Source organism: Artemia sp. Qi Xiang Cuo, chromosome 17, assembly GCF_049724085.1.
Source record: "Artemia sp. Qi Xiang Cuo chromosome 17, ASM4972408v1, whole genome shotgun sequence".
In the NCBI taxonomy this organism is placed as follows: domain Eukaryota; kingdom Metazoa; phylum Arthropoda; class Branchiopoda; order Anostraca; family Artemiidae; genus Artemia; species Artemia sp. Qi Xiang Cuo.
The window spans coordinates 31400924-31420519 of record NC_142810.1 but is presented as its reverse complement, the minus strand read 5'-3'; the positions used below and the strand labels follow the sequence as shown (position 1 = coordinate 31420519).

General features: G+C 36.5%; 1 protein-coding gene across 1 annotated transcript in view; it reads left to right on the top strand.

Annotated features, from left to right (window-relative positions):
• The first annotated feature begins 12678 nt into the window (after positions 1–12678).
• Positions 12679–19596, top strand: part of LOC148942102 (Na(+)/citrate cotransporter-like) — a 160089-nt gene continuing 153171 nt past the window's right edge. The window contains exon 1 of the mRNA XM_089103718.1: positions 12679–12806. The gene's annotated coding sequence lies outside the window, so the exon portion shown is untranslated. The remainder of the gene's footprint in view (positions 12807–19596) is intronic.

Genomic DNA, 19596 nt, shown 5'->3' with positions numbered 1-19596 from the left:
CGTCAGAAAACCCGTCTGGAAGGGCAAGTACCGTTCATTGTAATAGGTGACCGACCCGTGGTAAGCCAATGTACCGGTTAGACTACACTGTATATTCATGCCTCAGGCGAGAGGTAAGACAAATTACGCAATCACTGGTCGTGGTACTAGATAGCTTACTACTCTCGTTTTATGACTAAAACACTCAGGGTATCAGTTATAGTAGTATATACCCCTGTTGAACCGACTGACGGTGATACTAGTGACTCATATGAATTTTACTTACAGTTACAGGAGGGAATAGACAGGGTCCCAGGTAGAATTATGGTGTTTTTACTACGAGATTTTAACGCCCAGGTCGGAGGAAATAGGGATAGATGATATCCTAGCCTAGGTAAATTTGGTGTTCGAAAAGAAAACAGTAGTGGCTACAGACTTTTGCAATTTTGTAGGTATAACAATCTAGTTATAACCAATACGGTGATTGGTCATAAAATGGCTCATAAGTGTACATGGTATACACGTGATGGTAAGATAGCAAACCTTATTGATTAGGTTATAGTAAACCGAAGACTGGTAGGATCAATATAAGGTACTAGGGTATGTAGGAGTGCTGTTATTGATGTTAAAAGTAAAGATCATCATCTAGTAGTGTCTAGGGTTAACCTAAAGCTGAAATTTCGGAAGGGTAACTAACTCCCGGGAAGTTATGATGTTGGTAGACTCCGGGATGAGAATTTGAGAGAAACTTTCCTGGAACAGTCGAATGCTAAGCTTGAGGGTTTAAAATTTGACAATGTGGAAGATGGTTGGAATAATTTTAGAAAAACAATTGGTGTAGTTGCTGATGATGTATTAGGGAAGAAAGTTAAGACTGCACCTAAGAATATTAGTGAAAAGACTTTATGTTTAATAGGGAGGAGAAGGGTTTGTACAATAATTATCTGAGTGATAGGTCATATGAAAACAAAAGGAATGAAAAGAAAGTGGATAAAGCATTAAAATATGAACTAAGGAGGTGTGAAGTTGAGGCCATGGATAAAATTGCCGAGGATCTAGAAGATGCAGCTAGACGGCATAATTGTAAAATATTGTACTGGTATGTTAATAAATTGAGAAGGAGTAATCGATCCAGACTTGTCCCAGTAAAGCTAGGAATGGGGCCACAATTAGTAATAAGGAAAGGGGTAAAGAAAGATGGGCAGAACATTTTGAGAATGTGCTAAACCACGATACAGTTGCAGGAAAAGATATAGAGGAAAAGAAAATTTGTGATACCTTGGATTTGAAGGAAGATTTTTTTTGCGAGCAAGAATTAGCAACGGTACTAAAAGGATTAAAAAAATAAGACTCCAGGTGCTGATAGTGTGGTAAATGAGATTTTAAAATATGGTGGCTCTGAGGTTAGAAAAAAGTTACTGAAGATTATGAATATGATTTTTGAAAAAGAGGAAGTACCTAACGATTTTAGGAAAATCTTAATTAAGCCACTATATAAGAAAGGGGATAAAAGTGAGTGTCTTAATTATCGAGGCATTAGTCTGGTCTCTGTAGGTAGCAAACTACTTAGTAATATACTCTTTAGACCGAGAGATGCTGTAGACAATGTTTTAAGTTAAGAACAGAGCGGTTTTAGAAAAGGTAGAGGATTTTTCGACCAAATTTTCACTCTTAGGTTAATAATTGAGAAGTGCCTTAGCTATCAAACATCTTTAGTCCTCAGTTTTATAAATTATGAGAAAGCGTTCGATTCTGTTGATAGAAGAGCTTTAGCAAAAGTCATATCCTTGTATGGTATACCTGACAAATACATTACAGTGATTAGTGCTATGTACGAGAATAACACTGCTGCGGTTAAAATAGGAAATGAGGTTAGCAGCTGATTTTGTATTAAATCAGGAGTTAAGCAGGTTTGCGTCCTAGCACCCTGTATATGGATCATTGTGGTAGATTTTGTCTTAAAGAGCACATGAAAGGCAGTGGGAGACCACAGAATCAAATGGGAAGGAAACACTCTCCTGGACTTAGATTATGCTGATGATTTAAGCATCCTAGATTAAAGTTTGAGAAAAAAGACTTAACTTTTAGAGGTTCTGTGAGTTAAGGGTAGAAGAATAGGTTTGAAAATAATTTTTAAGAAAACATAGTCGCTAAGGTTAAGAGTTACGGAAGATGAAATTATGAAGTTGGGTAACGAAAAGATTGATCCGGTGGGCAGATTCACTTACCTTGGTAGTATCAAACAGTTCGTGGTAACGAACTGTAAGTAAGGAGCGACCCGGCTCAATGATAACCGAAACTGTAGAAAACGGAATTTTGGTACCAATAAATACATCAAAAGAATCAGATTTTAATTCTGATTTCAAAAAAATAAGTTTCATCAAGTTTAATCTTACCCATCAAAAGTTACGCGCCTGAGAAAATTTGGCTGATTTTTGAAAAAAGGGAAAAAGACCCCCTAAAAGTTATAGAACCCTAATCAAAATCACACCATCATATTCAGCGTATCAAATAACCCTACTGCGGAGGTTTCAAGCTCCTATCTACAAAAATGTGGAATTTTGCATTTTTTGCCAGAAGAAAGATCACGGATGCGTGTTTATTTGTTTGTTTTTTTTCCCAGGGGTGATCGTATCGACCCAGTGGTCCTAGAGTATCGTGGGAGGGCTCATTTAAACGGTAATTAAAAGTTCTAGTGCCCTTTGTAAGTGACCAAAAAAATGGAGGGCAACTAAGCCCCCTCCCACGCTCTTTTTTTCCCAAAGTCACCCGATCAAAATTTTGAGATAACCATTTTGTTCAGCATGGTCGAAAATGTGATAACTATGTCTTTTAGGATGACTTGATACCCCGAAGCCCCCGGGGGGCGGGCTGGAAGTTATGAGCATTACCCAATGTTAATATATAGTATTGGTTATTGTGAAGTAAACAGACGTCTTCAGGGGGGTTTTTTTCTGGTAGTGGGGGTGGGGCGTGGGTCGGGGGTTATGTGGGAGGATCTTACCATGGAGGAAGTTTTCATGAGAGAAGAAACATTGCTATGAAGGTGGTGCCGGATTTCCCAGCATTATTTAAATAAAGATCAGAAATTATATATAAAAAAAACAAGTTTTTTAACTGAAAGTAAGGAGCAACATCAAAACTTAAAACGACAGAAAACATTACGTATATGATTGGGTTCATCCCCTAGTCAATACCTCGCTCTTTAAGCCAAAGACTATTTAGTACTTTTATAAGAGCTATTTATTCTAATTAACGGCATTTGTGGTTAAGAGGTGATTTTTAAAGAATTGGAACAAAATTTGAACTTCAGCTTAAAGAGCAAGGTATTGACTAGGGAGCGAATCCTCTAATATACTTATTAAAAATATAAGAATATAGAGGTTCGTTACATAAGTTAATTCGTAACTTACGTATGCTTATTTCTAATAATAACGTTTGGAAATAAAAGTGAACAAGTTTTGAAAAAGCAATTTAACCAAAAAGAAGTAAAATTAATATGCAATTTTTTTTTTTAGTTATTCATGTACGGTGAGCCAAAATCAAAACCTGCATTATTTCAAAAACGTTCAAAATTAAATAAAAAAAAAAAGTTTTTTTCAACTGAAACTAAGGAACGACGTTCAAACTTAAAACGAACAGAAATTATTCCGTATATGAAAGGGGCTGTCCCCTCCTCAACGCCTCGCTCTTTACGCTAAAGTTTGACTTTCTCACAACTTTTTTTTTTTAAACAATGAAAAACTTTAGCGTAAAGAGCGAGCGTATATATATATATATATATATATATATATATATATATATATATATATATATATATCTGACCTTTAGCTATTTAAATAACATGACCTTTCATTACCTTCACGGTTGAAGGTCTTATCTGACATTTTCTTGCTTCTGAAACAAATACCTAAAACTGTTTATATGACCTTCCTTTACCGTCACGGCTTAAGATTATATCCGAAATTTTCTCACTTCCAAAAGAATTACCAAAAACTGTTTAAATAATATGACCTTTCGTAACAATCACGGCTAAAACTGTCTAACTAATAAAAACTTTCTTGACTGTAATGACTAAAGGTTATATCTGACCTTTAACTGTTTAAATAATATGACCTATCGCTACCGCCACGGCTAAATGTCATATTTGACATGTTCGCAATTCCGAAACTAATACAAAAACTGTTTCAATAATATGATCTTTCGTAACCGTCATGGCTAAATGTCACATCTAACTTTTAACTGTTTAAATAATATGACCTTTTGTTAACGTCATGGCTAAAGGCCGTCATTTCCAAAACAATTTCCCTCTTCTATAACAAATGTAAAAAATTTGGTATTTAACAGTTTAAACAATATGAATTTTTGTTACCGTCACGGCTAAAGGTTATATCTGACATTTTCTGACTTCCAAACAAATACAAAAACTGTTTAAAAGATTTCACCTTTCGTAACCGTCACGGCTAAAGGTCATATCTGATCTTTAACTGTTTAAATAATTCAAACTTTCTTTACCTTAATGGCTAAAGGTCATATCTGACCTGTAACTGTTGAAATAATGTGACCTTCCGTTACTGTCACAGCTAAAGCTCATATCTTACATTGAACTGTTTAAATAATATGACCTTTTGTTACCTTTAGTCAAATTTGACATTTTCTCACTTTCGAAACTTATACAAAAACTGCTTAAATAATATGATCTTTAGCTAGCGACACGGCAAAAGGTCATATCTGATCTTTAACTGTTTAAATAATATATCCCTTCGTATCCGTTACTCCTAAAGGTCATTTCTGACCTTAGACTATTTAATTAATTTGACCTTTCGTGACCATCCCGGCTAAAGGTCATACTTGACATTTTCTCTCTTCCGAAACAAATACAGACACTATTTACATAATATAACCTTTCGTTACCGTTAGGGCTAAAGGTCATATTTGTCATTTTGTCCCTTCCGAAACACATACTAAACTGTTTAAATAGTATGACCTTTCATTATCGTTTCGTTACCGTCATGGGATTGGGCAGTCACTTCTATGCAGGGTTGCCACCCCTAGTGATTTATTACTAATTCTAGTGATTTTTTATGTTGCCTAGGGATTTTTTTCTCGCTAGTGATTCTAGTGATTTTTGTTCTGAAACTAGTGATTTTTCTCAAATCTAGTGATTTTTCAAACAGTTCGTGGTAACGAACTGTAAGTAAGGAGCGACCCGGCTCAATGGTAACTGAAACTCTAAAAAACAAAATTTTGGTACCAGAAGTTACATCAAAAGAATCATATTATAATTTTGATTTCAAATATATAAGTTTCATCAAGTTCAATCTTACCCATCAAAAGTGAAGTGCCTGATAAAATTTCGCTCATTTTTGAAAAAAGGGGGAAAGACCCCCTAAAAGTTATGGAACCTTAATGAAATTCACACCATCATATTCAGTGTATCAGATAACCCTATTGCAGAGGTTTCAAGCTCCTATCTACAAAAATGTGGAATTTTGCATTTTTTGCCAGAAGAAAGATCACGGATGCGTGTTTATTTATTTTTTATTTTTTTTTTCTTTTTCCCAGGGGTAATCGTATTGACCCAGTGGTCCTAGAATATCGTAAAAGGGCTCATTGGAACGGGAATTAAAAGTTCTAGTGCCCTTTTTAAGTGACCAAAAAAAATGGAGGGCAACTAGGCCCCCTCCCACGCTCATTTTTTTCTCAAAGTCACCCAATTAAAATTTTGAGATAGCCGTTGTGTTAAGCATAGTCGAAAATATAATAAACATGTCTTTTAGGATGACTTACTCCCCAACTGTTCCCAGGGGAAGGGCTGCAAGATATGAACTTTGCCCATCGCTTACATATTGTATTGATTATTGGGAAGTATACAGACATTTTCAGGAAGGATTTATTTCTGATGGGGGAGGGGGGCGGGAGGGGGGTTGGTACTCGGAAGAATCTTTCCGTGGAGGATGTTTCTTTGGGGTAAGGGACATTTCAATGAAGGGTGCGCCCGATTTCCAAGCATTATTTAAAAAACGATCAGAAATTAAATTTAAAAAAACAAGTACTTTCAACTGAAAGTAAGAAGCAACATTAGAACTTAAAATGAACAGAAATTATTACGTAGATTAGGGGGTTATCCCCCAAGTCAATACTTCACTCTTTACGCTACAGTTTTTTTTTTTAGTGCTTTCAAAAGTGCTATCTATTCTAATTAAAAGTCCTGTGTGTTTCAGGGGTTTGTGAATTTTAAACTTTTAACGTTAAAAGCGTGGTATTGACTAAGGGGAGAATCCCATCATATACGTAATAACATATACGTAATAAAAAAAAAAACAATAAAAAAAACAAGCGATACGGCTCAATAGTAATCAAAACTTTTAAAAACGGAACTTTGATGTCAATAAATGTATTAAAAGAATGGGCTTATAATCCTGATTCTAAACATATAAATTTTATTAAGTTTAGTATTACTCATCAAAGGCTACGAGCCTCAGAAAACTCACCTGATTTTTTAAAGAGGGGGAAAACATCCCCTAAAAGTGAACAATTTTTAATGAAAATCACACCGTCAGATTCAGCGTATCAGAAAACCCTATAACATAGGTTTCAAGCTCATATCTGCAAAAATCTGCAAGTTTGTATTTTTTGCCAGAAGAAAAATATACGAATATAGAAGTTCGTTACGTAAGTTAATTTGTAAATTACGTCAGAACCAAATTTAGAGACAGCCATTTAGCAAAAGAAAATTAAAATTTTTATGCCAATTTTGTTTACTTATTCAATGACGGTGAGCCAAAATAAAAGCTGTATTAACTAAAAAACGATCAGAAATTAAATAAAAAAAACAAGTTTTTTAAACTGAAAGTAAGGAGCGACATTAAAACTTAAAACGAACAGAAATTATTCCGTATATGAAAGGGGCTTTCCCCTCCTCAACGCCTCGCTCTTTACGCTAAAGTTTGACTCTGTCTCACAACTTTATTTTTTAAAACAATAAAAAACTTTAGCGTAAAGAGCGAGGCGTTGAGGAGGGGACAGCCCCTTTCATATACGGAATAATTTCTGTTCGTTTTAAGTTTTAATGTCGCTCCTTACTTTCAGTTATAAAAACTTGTTTTTTTTTTATTTAATCACATTATAGCGCGTAGATTCATGATTGAATGAATCATGCAAGAAGTAATTAATAAAAAAGAACACAAAATGGTTATTCACTACGGCTCCTAATATATTCTAGATTAGCATTTATGCAAATATACCGCATTTGAAACTTCCGATTTCCTACCATACGTTCATATCAGAGTTAGACTGGTAGACCTCAGAGCGCTATCAGCAAGATGATCAGTTCCAAATTAGATTTTCATTTGTTAAAACCTTTGAAAGTGGAGTTGATAGTGGATATGAACACACCCTCTACATCTATAGACAGAACAGAAATGGGGTCATGGAAAAATAAGAAGGTACATACATTAAATATACATTAAATATAATTTTTTGAATGAAAAAAGAAATTATTGAAAAAGAAAATAGGACTCAGCGCTTTTTGTAATAAGATTCGTAACATAACTAGATGGGTTAAATCGATTGTAGTTTGATGATTGAACGCAATTGGAAGTAAAAGGGGGGGGTTGTATTTTGGCGCAAAATTTGAATCGTTTGCAAAAAACTGTGATTCCAAATTAGTTGATGGAGTTCGCAACAAATGTGTTAGGTTCTATTAAATGCTTTGTGAGCAGATCCGATTCCGAATCAGTGATCAAGACAATCTTTTGCATTGGGCCCTACTGTTGCAGTTTCTGGCTCTGTCTCATCAATTACTGGATTGTATGATCGCTTCTCGCAGACAATAGAACTGGAAGTAGAAGCTTTGAACAGGGAATGGCGGCTAATTCCACATGCAGGAGAACTGATTCGAGTGCATGCACAAAAAAACAGCGATCCTGTTTTATTCTGGAACCTCCTCGGGAATGGTGTGGGTGATTTTATGTGACGCAAATGATGAAGTTCCTTATGGCATTCTACATTCGAGCGCATCAGCTGAGAGACAGTTTTCCTTGCTGAAGTTAATTAAATCACCTTTGACAAACAGACTGGAAGAAGAAACACTTTCTTCACTAATGCATGTAAATCGATATATCAAAGATCCCTCAAAATGCGAAATTCCTCGTGTCCTTGTGGATTCTGCAAAAAAGTGGAAACAGGATATAAAAGACCAAAATGTGACAACAATTTAAACTTTGTGAGAACCTACCTTTATTGTTTCTTATTTTAGTTTGTAGCCTAAGATATTTTCAATTGAATGAATATATAACTGAAAACTATGTTGTTTGACAGTGACGTAGATCCAGGTGAGGAGCCCAGGCTCTCTTATTGCTTAAGTAATAGAATGAACAATCGGTACCAATAAACAAAAACGTATCGGGAGAAAAAGATTTTCGAAATTTGGGAAGGGTGGGACAAACTTTTTACATGAAGATATAAAAAGGTCATTTTCAAAAATTTTATTGGTGTCCCAGTAATTAAACTAGCTCAACTAGAGTAAAAAATATAGTTGCTATGTTTTTGGAGAAAAAATTAGGGTTTTGAATCGACAAGAAACAAAAAGAAAAAGTAAATATTTTGATTACATAAATAAATAAATAACGATTTTATTTTAAAACGGTCATGCCGATCAGCGGTAGTTTTTGTCATAATAAGAAACTAAACATATAAACATATGAAAACCACAGCCATAGCCATTGTCATGCAAAAATATACATCGATTCGAAACATCACAGATTCAAACTAAACAGAGTCAAGCGAATAAAAAGAATAATGAACTAAAGAAAATACATATATACAATTATTGACGAGTGGGTGCAGCATTAAAAATCTTGACGAACGAGGGAACAAAACTACGTACTTGCGTACCGCACATGCCGTGCTGGTACCGGTTGAGCTACATTTCGTGGGAGCCTTTGGCGCGAAGGGACATTCTCAGGGAGGAAGATTTCACGAAGCCGCGGATTTTCCAAAGTACCGACACCAAATTTAAAACAGAGTTGATCACGGCGTGTTGATATAGTTTTAAGTAAAAATTGTTTCAAAAGTGAGCAATAAGGGACTTTGGGAGATTTTGACACTTGACGTGATGAACTCGCCATTGTTCTGTCTGCCTCACTGGAAACACTCTTTTCACCAGTTATAGTACGGATAGATCATCAACGAATTTTAAACGATCCGACTCATCATTTGCCAACTCATTAACCATAACCAAAAAAAGTAGAGGGCCTAAAATTGTTCCCTGGGGAGCTCCACAGTAAATTGGCTGGGGATCAGAATAGGCTGATTTATACTTAGTTTTTTTTTTACTTCTACTTGAAAGAAAATTTGCAACTATTCTTATCAAATATACATCGACATTAAAATTTGTCAATGGCTTGTGGATAAGGGTTCTATGGCAGATCAGGTCAAATGCTTTCCTTTGGTCAATGGCGATGAGGTTAACCCGTTGTACCAGTTCATCTAGATGTTATAAAAGCTTATCAAGCAAACTAACTAAATAATGGCTTGTTGAACTCTTGGGAATATTACCGAACTGCTGAGGGTCAGTTTTATGCAGAATAAAAGTTGTTAGCCGCCCAGCGATGAATCTTTCATAAAACTTGCTAAAATTCGATCTCATCGTAATAGGCCGCACACCAGTAAAATCACAGGGGGCTCCTTTTTTTGGGGAAAGGGGTTATGAATCTACTTTTCCAATTTCGTGGATGCTGGCCTGACATTGTAATCTTGTTGAATATTAAAGTTAACGGAGCACTCAAAAATTCAGGAAAAGCCTTAATGAGGTCAACAGGAATATCGAGTGGTGTAATACTGGTCCTCTTCAGTTTCATCAATTTGAGGCGAACTTGAGATTCTGTTATGATTGGGAAATCCATAAGATCTGATGATGCATGCGGAAAATCCTTCGAGTTTAGTGGTGGAAGTGACTGAACAATTGCTGCCAGGTGAGTGTTTAGGCGATCTGCAGTTTCTTTTCCGGCTCAAAATAGCCAAAACTCAATCCAGTCTGCGTTTTACTTGTCATTTGCTTTATCCTTTTGTACCACTGTCCAGGCTTCGAATCCAATAAATTAGATACTGCCTTTTGGTAGTACAACGCCACTGCCTGGCGGGTCATTCCTCTGATTTTATTCTTTAGGGAAGTAGCTTCTTTATGTTTTTTGTTCCTGAAAAGTTGTCTCATTTTCCTGCTTAGTGCTTTGATTTCTTTTGTAACGTATGGACGATTTGTTGAAAAACGTTTGTTCACTTTTTCAGGAAAATAGAAATGATACTTGCCGAGAAGGTTTTCTTGAAAAGTAGTGGCCATTTCATCAGCATTAGCCGTAGAAATATACCGTCCCATTTTTCAGTCGTGAGCCAATTACCGAAACCAAACAATCTGCTGTTTGTGATTGGCCAACTTGTAGTTGTTTCTATAGTGTACGTGACCCGGACTTTGCTCGTGGGGTGTAGCTCAAGGGTGAAGTGGTAGCTTCCTCCTATGGGGGGGGGGGGGGGGCTTGGGGGGCCCTCATTACCCCCCCCCCCCCCAACTTTTTTAGCTTTTGGTAATTTTCGCTGAACGCAAAATTTTCGGCACAAATTTTGCAAAATCGGCCAAAATTTAGCAAAATATTTGATTTCTTTAGAAAATTTGGCATAAATCAGGTAGCGATTCGGTAAAATTTACGAAGATCGCCCCCCCCCCTAAAATGAGCCTCAGGACACCCCTAAGCACAGGTACCTCTATCTGAAAAAAAGGAATTTTCTTATTAATATGAATTACAAGACCTCTTCCCTTTTTTCCAAGCCAGTGGTCATCTGGGCGTAACTTTATCATTTTATTATAATCGGATAAACTGAGTAGATCCGGGTTTTGCCTATGAACCTCTGTTACTGCTACTATTGAGGCTCGAATTACTCGAGCTAAATTCTCTAGCTCAATAATCTTATCCGTATTTAAACTTTCCGCATTACTATACAAAAAACTAGGCAGAGCAAAAATGTTAGAAGATTATTCTTTCACCTTAGTCCTTGGGCGGACAGTTTCCTGGTGTTCTAACGATTCTGCAAGATCAATTTCTTCTAATGGCGAAAACCTGTTACTAAGTGGGGCGGCGTGGCTTTACATCACCGATAACAAATTTTCAGGGATTGGGTTATAAGCCAAGGGTGCCAATTTGGGAAAATACATGGAGGAAGCAAGAATTTTGTTCTATTTTCTGCATAAAGATGCTAAAAGACATTTTTCAAAGTTCTAAGGGTATTTTTCGCTTGAGAAACAACAAAACATCAATCTTAAGTCATTTTTCCAGACCTAGGGGGTAATTTTACCCCCTTACTATATGTGCACCTGTATAGAACATGCTAAAGAAACAAAACAATTGTTAATTGCACTGATAAAGAGTATTATTATTCTGGTGATTTCTGGTCAATAATCTAGTGATTTATGAGCTGATCTAGGGATTTTTTTTTTAAGAATCTAGTGATTTTTTCACGGGGTCGGCAACCCTGCTTCTGTGTTCTCATTGAAGCAACTCGCAATTTTTTATAAAGATATCTGTGGTGCTTGAGAAACACGATTAAAACGTGTGCCCAGAACACGATGAAAACATGCAAAAATGTGGTTCAAAATTTCCTGTAGTCTGTTTACACGGAACATAATGAAAACATCCAAATGTGTGGCTCAAAATGGTTTGTAATCTGTTTGCAAGAAACAGGATGAAAACATGCAATTGTGCGGTCCAAAATGTGTTGTAACTGCTTGCACAGAACACGATGAAAACATGCAAATGTGTTGCAATTTGTTTGCACGAAACACGATGAAAACATGCAAATATGTGGTTCAAAATGTGTTATAATTTATTTGCACGAAACACGATGAAAACATGAATCTGCAGACTAAAAATAAATGAAATAATTTTGTGCTTGTCGTTCTTTAGTACGTTTTCATCTCCAATACGTGTTAAGCATTTCTAGCAGCAGTCAAAGCATTTTAAGTCGCTATGAAATCAACTATATTGTGACCCCCACCTCAAATCTTTAAAAAGCAGTTGCACATCCTAATGCACAGGTATGCCTCTTTGGAAACTTGCCCCATAACACTGTTGACTTAGTAAATTGGAAATTGAAATAAATTTTCTTCTACAATTTTTGTGTTTTCTTTTTTTTAATCTGAAAAGCCTTAAACAATTCATTTAACAGACAACAGACCTTCTGAATCTCTGCCTTCAGTCGGGAGTAAAATGCGTGGTTGTGGGCAAATCATCTGATGATTCCCATCTTTTCCCCCCCAGATTTCTGAAGGTACCCATTTGGAGTTGGGCCCACTCTGGCTGAGCTTACAGAGTCACACCACTAACCCCCATTTGAAACCATATATTTAGCAGCACTTGGACTCGAACCCTGCCCTTACGGACACGGGATTTCAAGCTTTGCGTGCTAGAATCTAATCCGGAATCTAAGTCCTAATCCGGCATTTTCTTAGAAAAGTCTAATGCACTAAATCTGATTATGAGCTTACTGATTATAGCCTACTCCACTTTAATTCGTCCTGGATAATTCTGAATTTATGCGAATCATTGGATTCAAATGTAAATATGCACGTAAATACTACATTATTTACATGCATACACTTTGATGAACAGATTTAATTGCAAGAATTTTGATGTCTTCTTAAACATGCTCATGCATTTTGTAGAGCAAAATGAGGAATGTTGTAAGAAATCTTAAATCCTACAAGTCTCATCTTTGATCTTTGGCTTAGTACAGTTTGGTTGATATCGCGATTTGGAGCGACTTGACTATTGTGGGTAAGTTTGTTTGAAATGAAGTATCTACAATAATGCAATATAAAACAGTATACACTGTTAAAGGTAGAGAATGTTAGAAAGAAATAGAAGCAGGAGAATATAAAAGCAAATAATAATATATTCAATTAAATTTACGTACAATCCTTCTCATACAAAATGTGAGTGAATAGCTCTAATAATGGAACAAAGTAAAATAACTAAACATGACGTTCTTCTTGAAAATAAACACAAACACTAGTGTTATCAAACAACAATTAGATAAACGGCGATGATACATGAACATTTAAAAAAAGATAGTTAATACACACACTAGATAAGTAAACATCTTCGAAGCAATTAAAAAACAACACCAGCCATTATGGACGCAGCTCCAGCATTTTTTTTTTGGGGGGGGAGGGGGGAGGAAGTTGGTCCACATCTAGGAGGTCAGGGGGCATGGATATTCTTTCAAGAGAAAGGACTGTTGGAAAATTCGTGAAAAATAAAAGCCTAAATGTGTTTTCAATATGTCTGAAAGCTTATTTTGGAATATTTTATAATGAACAGTGAACACCCAAGAAAAAAAAAGTAAATGTGGCATGTGCCTGCCCCCAATCTTCAACAGCACATTTTTCTTCAAACGATAGCAAACGATAGCAAAGGAAGTAGCGATAGCAAAGAACAGTTAGCAAAGAAGCTACTCGGTTAATTTCAAAATATTACACAATACATAATAACCAACAGACCCGCATCGAACAAACATAAAATTAAGTAGAATACTGGTGCTCGGATTTTACAAAAATTGTCAGTAATGAGTTTTGCAAACGACAGTAGTTTAGTGTAAACAAGCTTTTGGGTGGGTGATGGCGAATTTCATATAATCTTGGCTGTTTTTGCCAGCTTAACCGCTAATATTAAAGTGCGTCACATGAAAGCAAAATTGTCCTACTGGAAAAAAAAGTTCCGAGATAATAGAGTTTAAAGGTTTCAAAGTTGGGCCGAGAAGTAACCATAGAAGATTTCGCAAAACAAAAAAAAGTAACCTAGATTACGGTGAGCCCTTTCAAGGAAAATTATTTCCATTGCCTTAATGCTTACCCAAAACTCACAAAAAATTGTAAAATTTAGTGGGACAATTTTGCTCCCTAATCACTTTCCACTATTTTAATTCAGTAGAACAAAATTGAAGAATGAAAAGCTCATTTCTGATGTCCTTTATGTCGTCTATAGAGAAAGTGGTATAAAACATATAAAACAAGGGAAGAAAATTAAAAGGCTTGCATCTTATTTCTGTGCCTTCCGCGGCCGTCCAACGGGCTTCTTCGGTGTCTCCGCACCGTCATCGGAGGAGAGATCATCGTCGGATTCCAAGGTTTCGGGTACCGCCTTTTGATGAAGTCTCTCTTGGGCAACGATCAGGCTCCTCATGGACTGTCGATCTACCTCTGGCATAAAGCTTAGCATCGACCTCAAGTCAGCTATCTTCTCCTTAGTGAGAACAGGGCGTTTCACCTCTTTTTGTTGTGGAGTAATGAGTCTTTCAGTAACAATTACTTCTTCGCTATCTACTTTTTGGTGTGTTGGTGTCAGCTCCAGAGCTAATTTTATCTCTGTAACTCGAGCGGACTAGACCAGATCAGTCTTGTACGGAACCCGTTTGCTTAGTCCTTGTCTGAAGACAAAAGCCTTGAGTTTCGTGTCGGGGAAAAGACTGTGTTTGTACAGTTTTGTACACGATTTGTAGTACCATACCTTTGTCAGCTGCATAACAATGAACGGTTGGTCTCGCCTTACTGATTTAAAATGTCTAGCCAGACTCAAGGGTGAATGGATCTCAGTGTGCTTCAAGTACCGTTCTATTTGGCTTTGAATGTTGTCAACCTCTTGAACAAGGCTGTGACCGGCTTCTGAGTATTTCATAGTTACTTTTTGGATTCGAGGATGTTGCCGAAGGAAGTGCTGCATAGCAAAACTCATTATACTGTTTCTGTTTTGGCTTACGCAAGAATCACTCCATGTAATAAGCTCCTCATATTCAGGATGATCCGAAACAATCTTCTCGAGAATCATGATAACTGCATTTGCCATCTCGTTCCCTGATCTACCAAGCACGCTCTCGTTCCAAATGACACAGTACACATCTTTTTTTGCGGACAAAATTGCAGTCATGTTAAAGCAATTTAGTTTCCGCTTGTAAAAATAACACGGAACGTCGACCCTCGGCAAAGCAAACACGTTTTCCAAATCAAAGTACATCACTGGGATGTTCTTTGCCCCCTCCCTTTTCCTTTCTTCTGTGCAGTTACCACTGAGTCTTTTATGCTCCAAAACTTTAGCCACCCTATCAACAGGAAGCTCTATTTTGTTTACTTCCGTAGCTACTCGATGTTCCTCACAATGGTCAAAGCGGTCCCCTCTTGGAACAAAAAAAACGATATTGAATTCAGTCAAGAATGGCATTCGATAGATGGACTCCGAGACTGGGCCCTCTTTCTTATCCGCACTAAAAGCTCTGTACATTTTCTACATAGTTGTTACGTTGAGATGCGACTCCAAATACTCGCGGTGCGTTCTATAACGACAATAGTGCGAGGGCATTCGCGGGAACTAGATCAATCTTGGTCTGGGATGTTTTGTTCGCCGCTGTTCACGGTTCGCTCCTTGTAGCTGGCAAATCGGAATGGGGGTCTTTAACTTGGTGAGCATAGTACACTCTCTGCTGAGAAACGTCGTACGTAGAAAGAAAAAAATCTCGGCAAACTCTTAGTGTCTTTCCTCTAACATTCACAAAATACTGGAAGTAGAACTTTTTTTCTGGTGACAACATTTTTATTCAATTTCTTTCCTTTCTTTGTAGTGCTCTTAAGAAGGAGCGTCCTTTTCTCTTTGGCACCAAATCTCCAGAAAATATCATGTAGCTTCTGTCGAGACTCATCATCAGCGTTCAGTTTGCAGGAAAAGTGGCACTTTTCGTTACATGTCAGGGCTTCTCCGACACCCTGATTCTTTCCATAAGTTTTCCCAGTTTTCTCATCCCGGAATACTTTACCACTCTGAGCGGCTGATTTAGCTTTATTACGAAGCCAGTTTGCTTCCAATCTTAGTCTCTTTCGACACTTCTTTTCCTGGAGAGTGCTATCCGAAGAAGTAGTCGATGGTTCTCGAGCACTTAGTATCCATCCCCCTTCCACTTCCCTCAACTCTCGCGCCCAGGACAGAAGACTAAATCTCACAATTGAACAACGTCCTATTCCAACAGCCTTGTGCACCTCGTCATTACGCTGAATGCGCTTTTGAAAATGGCGTCATAAAAAGACAGACCTACACCCTTTGAATCGCCATTGCCGAAACTGGAAAATTACACACACACACTCTCCTTAAACAAGAAGAAAAACCGCTTTTTGCGTGAGAAGCACTGACAATTTATGTCCTCTTTTTATTCCTGCTTTTATTTTTCGTCGTCACTATCAGGACACTGGGACTACATAGGCTGTTTTTAGGGGCTCATTTAAAAGCTAGTTTTTATATATTATCATTCTTGTCCAATAAAAAAAACTCCGCAGAAAAATTTCTCCAGGATAATTCCCCTCACCCCTGCAGAATTTCTCCTCAGTGGAAAATTCCCTCCCTTGAAGTTTTACCCAAGTTTAAAATAACAATGGTATTTTTAATTTAAAAGTATTCGAAAAATACAGTGAGGATTGTTAACTTACCCATCGGGCATTGTTTGATAAAAAATACCCAGAAAATCTAAAGAAATCTTGGCAGCATTGGGGCAGAAACCTGGGATTGACTAAAACTTGCCAAGAATACCAATCGAAGGGAAGAAATTCACCCCTAGAGTTTGAAAATGACCTAACCCGTTTGTATCTTTGTTTAAAAAAAAAAAACTAAATCTAGAAAAATTGCACAAAATTCTCTCTTGTGTTGCTCAGGATATGGAGTATATATATTTCCAGCTTGGGAGGTTACACTAAATATCATTTTAATGTCTAAAAATTCCCTTCACCAAGCGAAGCTTGGTTTTCTTGTACTGCATGTTAAAACTGGTAACAATAGGAAAAGTGTATGGACTGAAACCGCTTATGTGTTTATATTATTATTACAAAATTTTTAAATGTATGAAAAATATACATATATTGGTTGAATTCACTTTATTATACCAAAATAAGACATTTCCTGCAGCATACTGATACAGAGATAAATGTCCCACAAATAGCGCTGGCGTTACAAGAAATGCGGCTAATATCAGTAATTATCCTTACTACATCTATGTCAATTCTTTTTTGAAGGTGGTTAACAGAAATGTGTAGAAAAGTGAAAATAACGAGAAGACAGAATGGTATCATAAAAAGATACAATTCTATATTTATGGACTAGAATAACATGCAAAAGGTAAAGAATAGGACGTTATCAGCGCTTATTATACTTTTCGATTACATTTAAGAAAATTTGGAACATTACTGGAGTCTCCATTAATTATTAGAAGTAAAAACAAAAACGAATAATTCCTGGAGCAGATCACCCTCTACTTCCTACCAGCTTCCATGATCAAACTACAACTGGTTTGACCTATCAAGCTACAGTACAAATATTATTACAAAGAGCTCTGAGTCTTATTTTCTTTTTCAATGATTTCTTTTTATCATTGAAAATCTACCTTCTTATTTTTCAATGATTCCATTTCTGTTCTATTTGTAGATGTAGAGGGCGTACTCACATCCACTTTCGAAAGTTTTAAAACTAAAAAATATATAATCTAAAACTATATACTAGAATTAGAAGAAAAAAATGAAAGTTAAAACGAATAACAGGTTTTTCAAGTCACTTAATAATTTGTATTTTTTTTCCAAATTATTGAGGAGCGCAACTACTCCCCTTACCCTCCCCCTCCCCCAAACAACCCCTGTGTCGAATATGGATAAAACAACATTGACAGGGAAAAGCTGAAGTCCAGAAGCTGTTTATCAATAACAGAAAGTGGAGAAGTTGACCAAAATTAAATCACCAAATTGCTGCTCCTGTTCCGAGGAAATTGCTACATTACACTATGATTCAGCAAACAGTTTTATTATTCTCGTTCTCCTGTTTTTGCCTTAATTCCAAGGTCGTATCCAGGGGGGGGGGGGTACCCGGATTGACCCCCCCCCCCCCCCGAAATTTTTGACCGAGTCGATAATAAGTCGAAAATTAGTAAAACCCAGGTAAAAATCAGTACAATTAGTCGAAAACTGAGTCAAAAATTAGTAAAACCGCCCCCGAAAAAAAAATCATGGATCCGCCCTTGCTCAATTCATTGTGGCTTTAGTGAAGAATTAAATAAAAAAAAAACAAGTTTTTTAAACTGAAAGTAAGGAGCGACATTAAAACTTAAAACGAACACAAATTATTCCGTATATGAAAAGGGCTGTCCCCTCCTCAACGCCTTGCTCTTTACGCTATAGTTTTTTAAAAAATAAAGTTGTAAGACAGAGACAAACTTTATCATAAAGAAAGAGGCGTTGAGGAGGGGACAGCCCTTTTCATATACGGAATAATTTCTGTTCGTTTGAAGTTTTAATGTCGCTCCTTACTTTCAGTTAAAAAAACTTGCTTTTTTTATTTAATTTCTGAACATTTTTGAATTAATGCAGCTTTGATTTTGCTTCACCGTACATGAATAATTAAAAAAAAATTCGCACATTAATTTTCCTTTTTTTGGCTGAATGGCTTTCTCGAAATTTTATTCTGACGTAACTTACGAATTAACTTGCGTAACGAATTTCTATATTCGTATGTTTTTATTACGTATATTAGGGAGTTCGCACCCTAGTCAATACCTCACTCTTTACGATAAAGTTCGAATTTTGTGCGAATCACATACCCCTGAATCACAAAGGCCGGTTAATTAGAATAGTCGCTCTTTTGAAAGTACTTAAAAAAAAAACTTTAGCGTAAAGAGCGAGGTACTGACTAGGGGGAGAACCCCCTAATATACGTAATAATTTCTGTTCGTTTTAAGTTTTAATGTTGCTCCTTACTTTCAGTTGAAAAAACTTGTTTTTTTATTTAATTTCTGATAGTTTTTTAAATAATGCTGGGAAATCTGGCGCCCCCTTCATATAAATGTCCCTTCCCCTAAGGAAACAGCCTCCATGGAAAGATTCTCCCCCAAAACCCCTAGTCCAACCCCCCCCCCACCAGAAAAAAATTCCTCCTGAAAACGCCTGTATACCTCCCAATAACCAATACTATATGTAAACAATGGGCAAAGTTTATAACTTACAGCCCTTCGCTGGAAACTGTAGGGGATTAAGTCATCCTCAAAGACGTATCAATTAGATTTTTGGCTATGCTGAACAAAATGGATATCTCAAAATTTTGATTGGGTGACTTCGGGAAAAAATGAGCGTAGGAGGGGACCCAGTTGCCCTCCAATTTTTTGGCCAATTAAAAAGGGCACTAGAATTTTTAATTTCCGTTAAAATGAGCCCTCTCACAATTTTCTAGGACTGCTGGATCGATACGATCACCCCTGGGGAAAAAAAAAAATAAAATAATCACGCATCCGTGATCTTTCTTCTTGCAAAAAATACAAAATTCCACATTTTTTCAGATAGGAGTTTGAAACTTGTATAGTAGGGTTCTCTGATACGCTGAATCTGATGGTGTGATTTTCATTAAAGTTTCATAACATTTAGGGGTCATTTCCCCCTTCTTTCGAAAATAAGGCAAATTTTCTCAGGCACGTACCTTTTGATGGGTAAGACTAAACTTGATGAAACTTATATATTTGAAATCAGCATAAAAATTTGATTCTTATTATGTATCT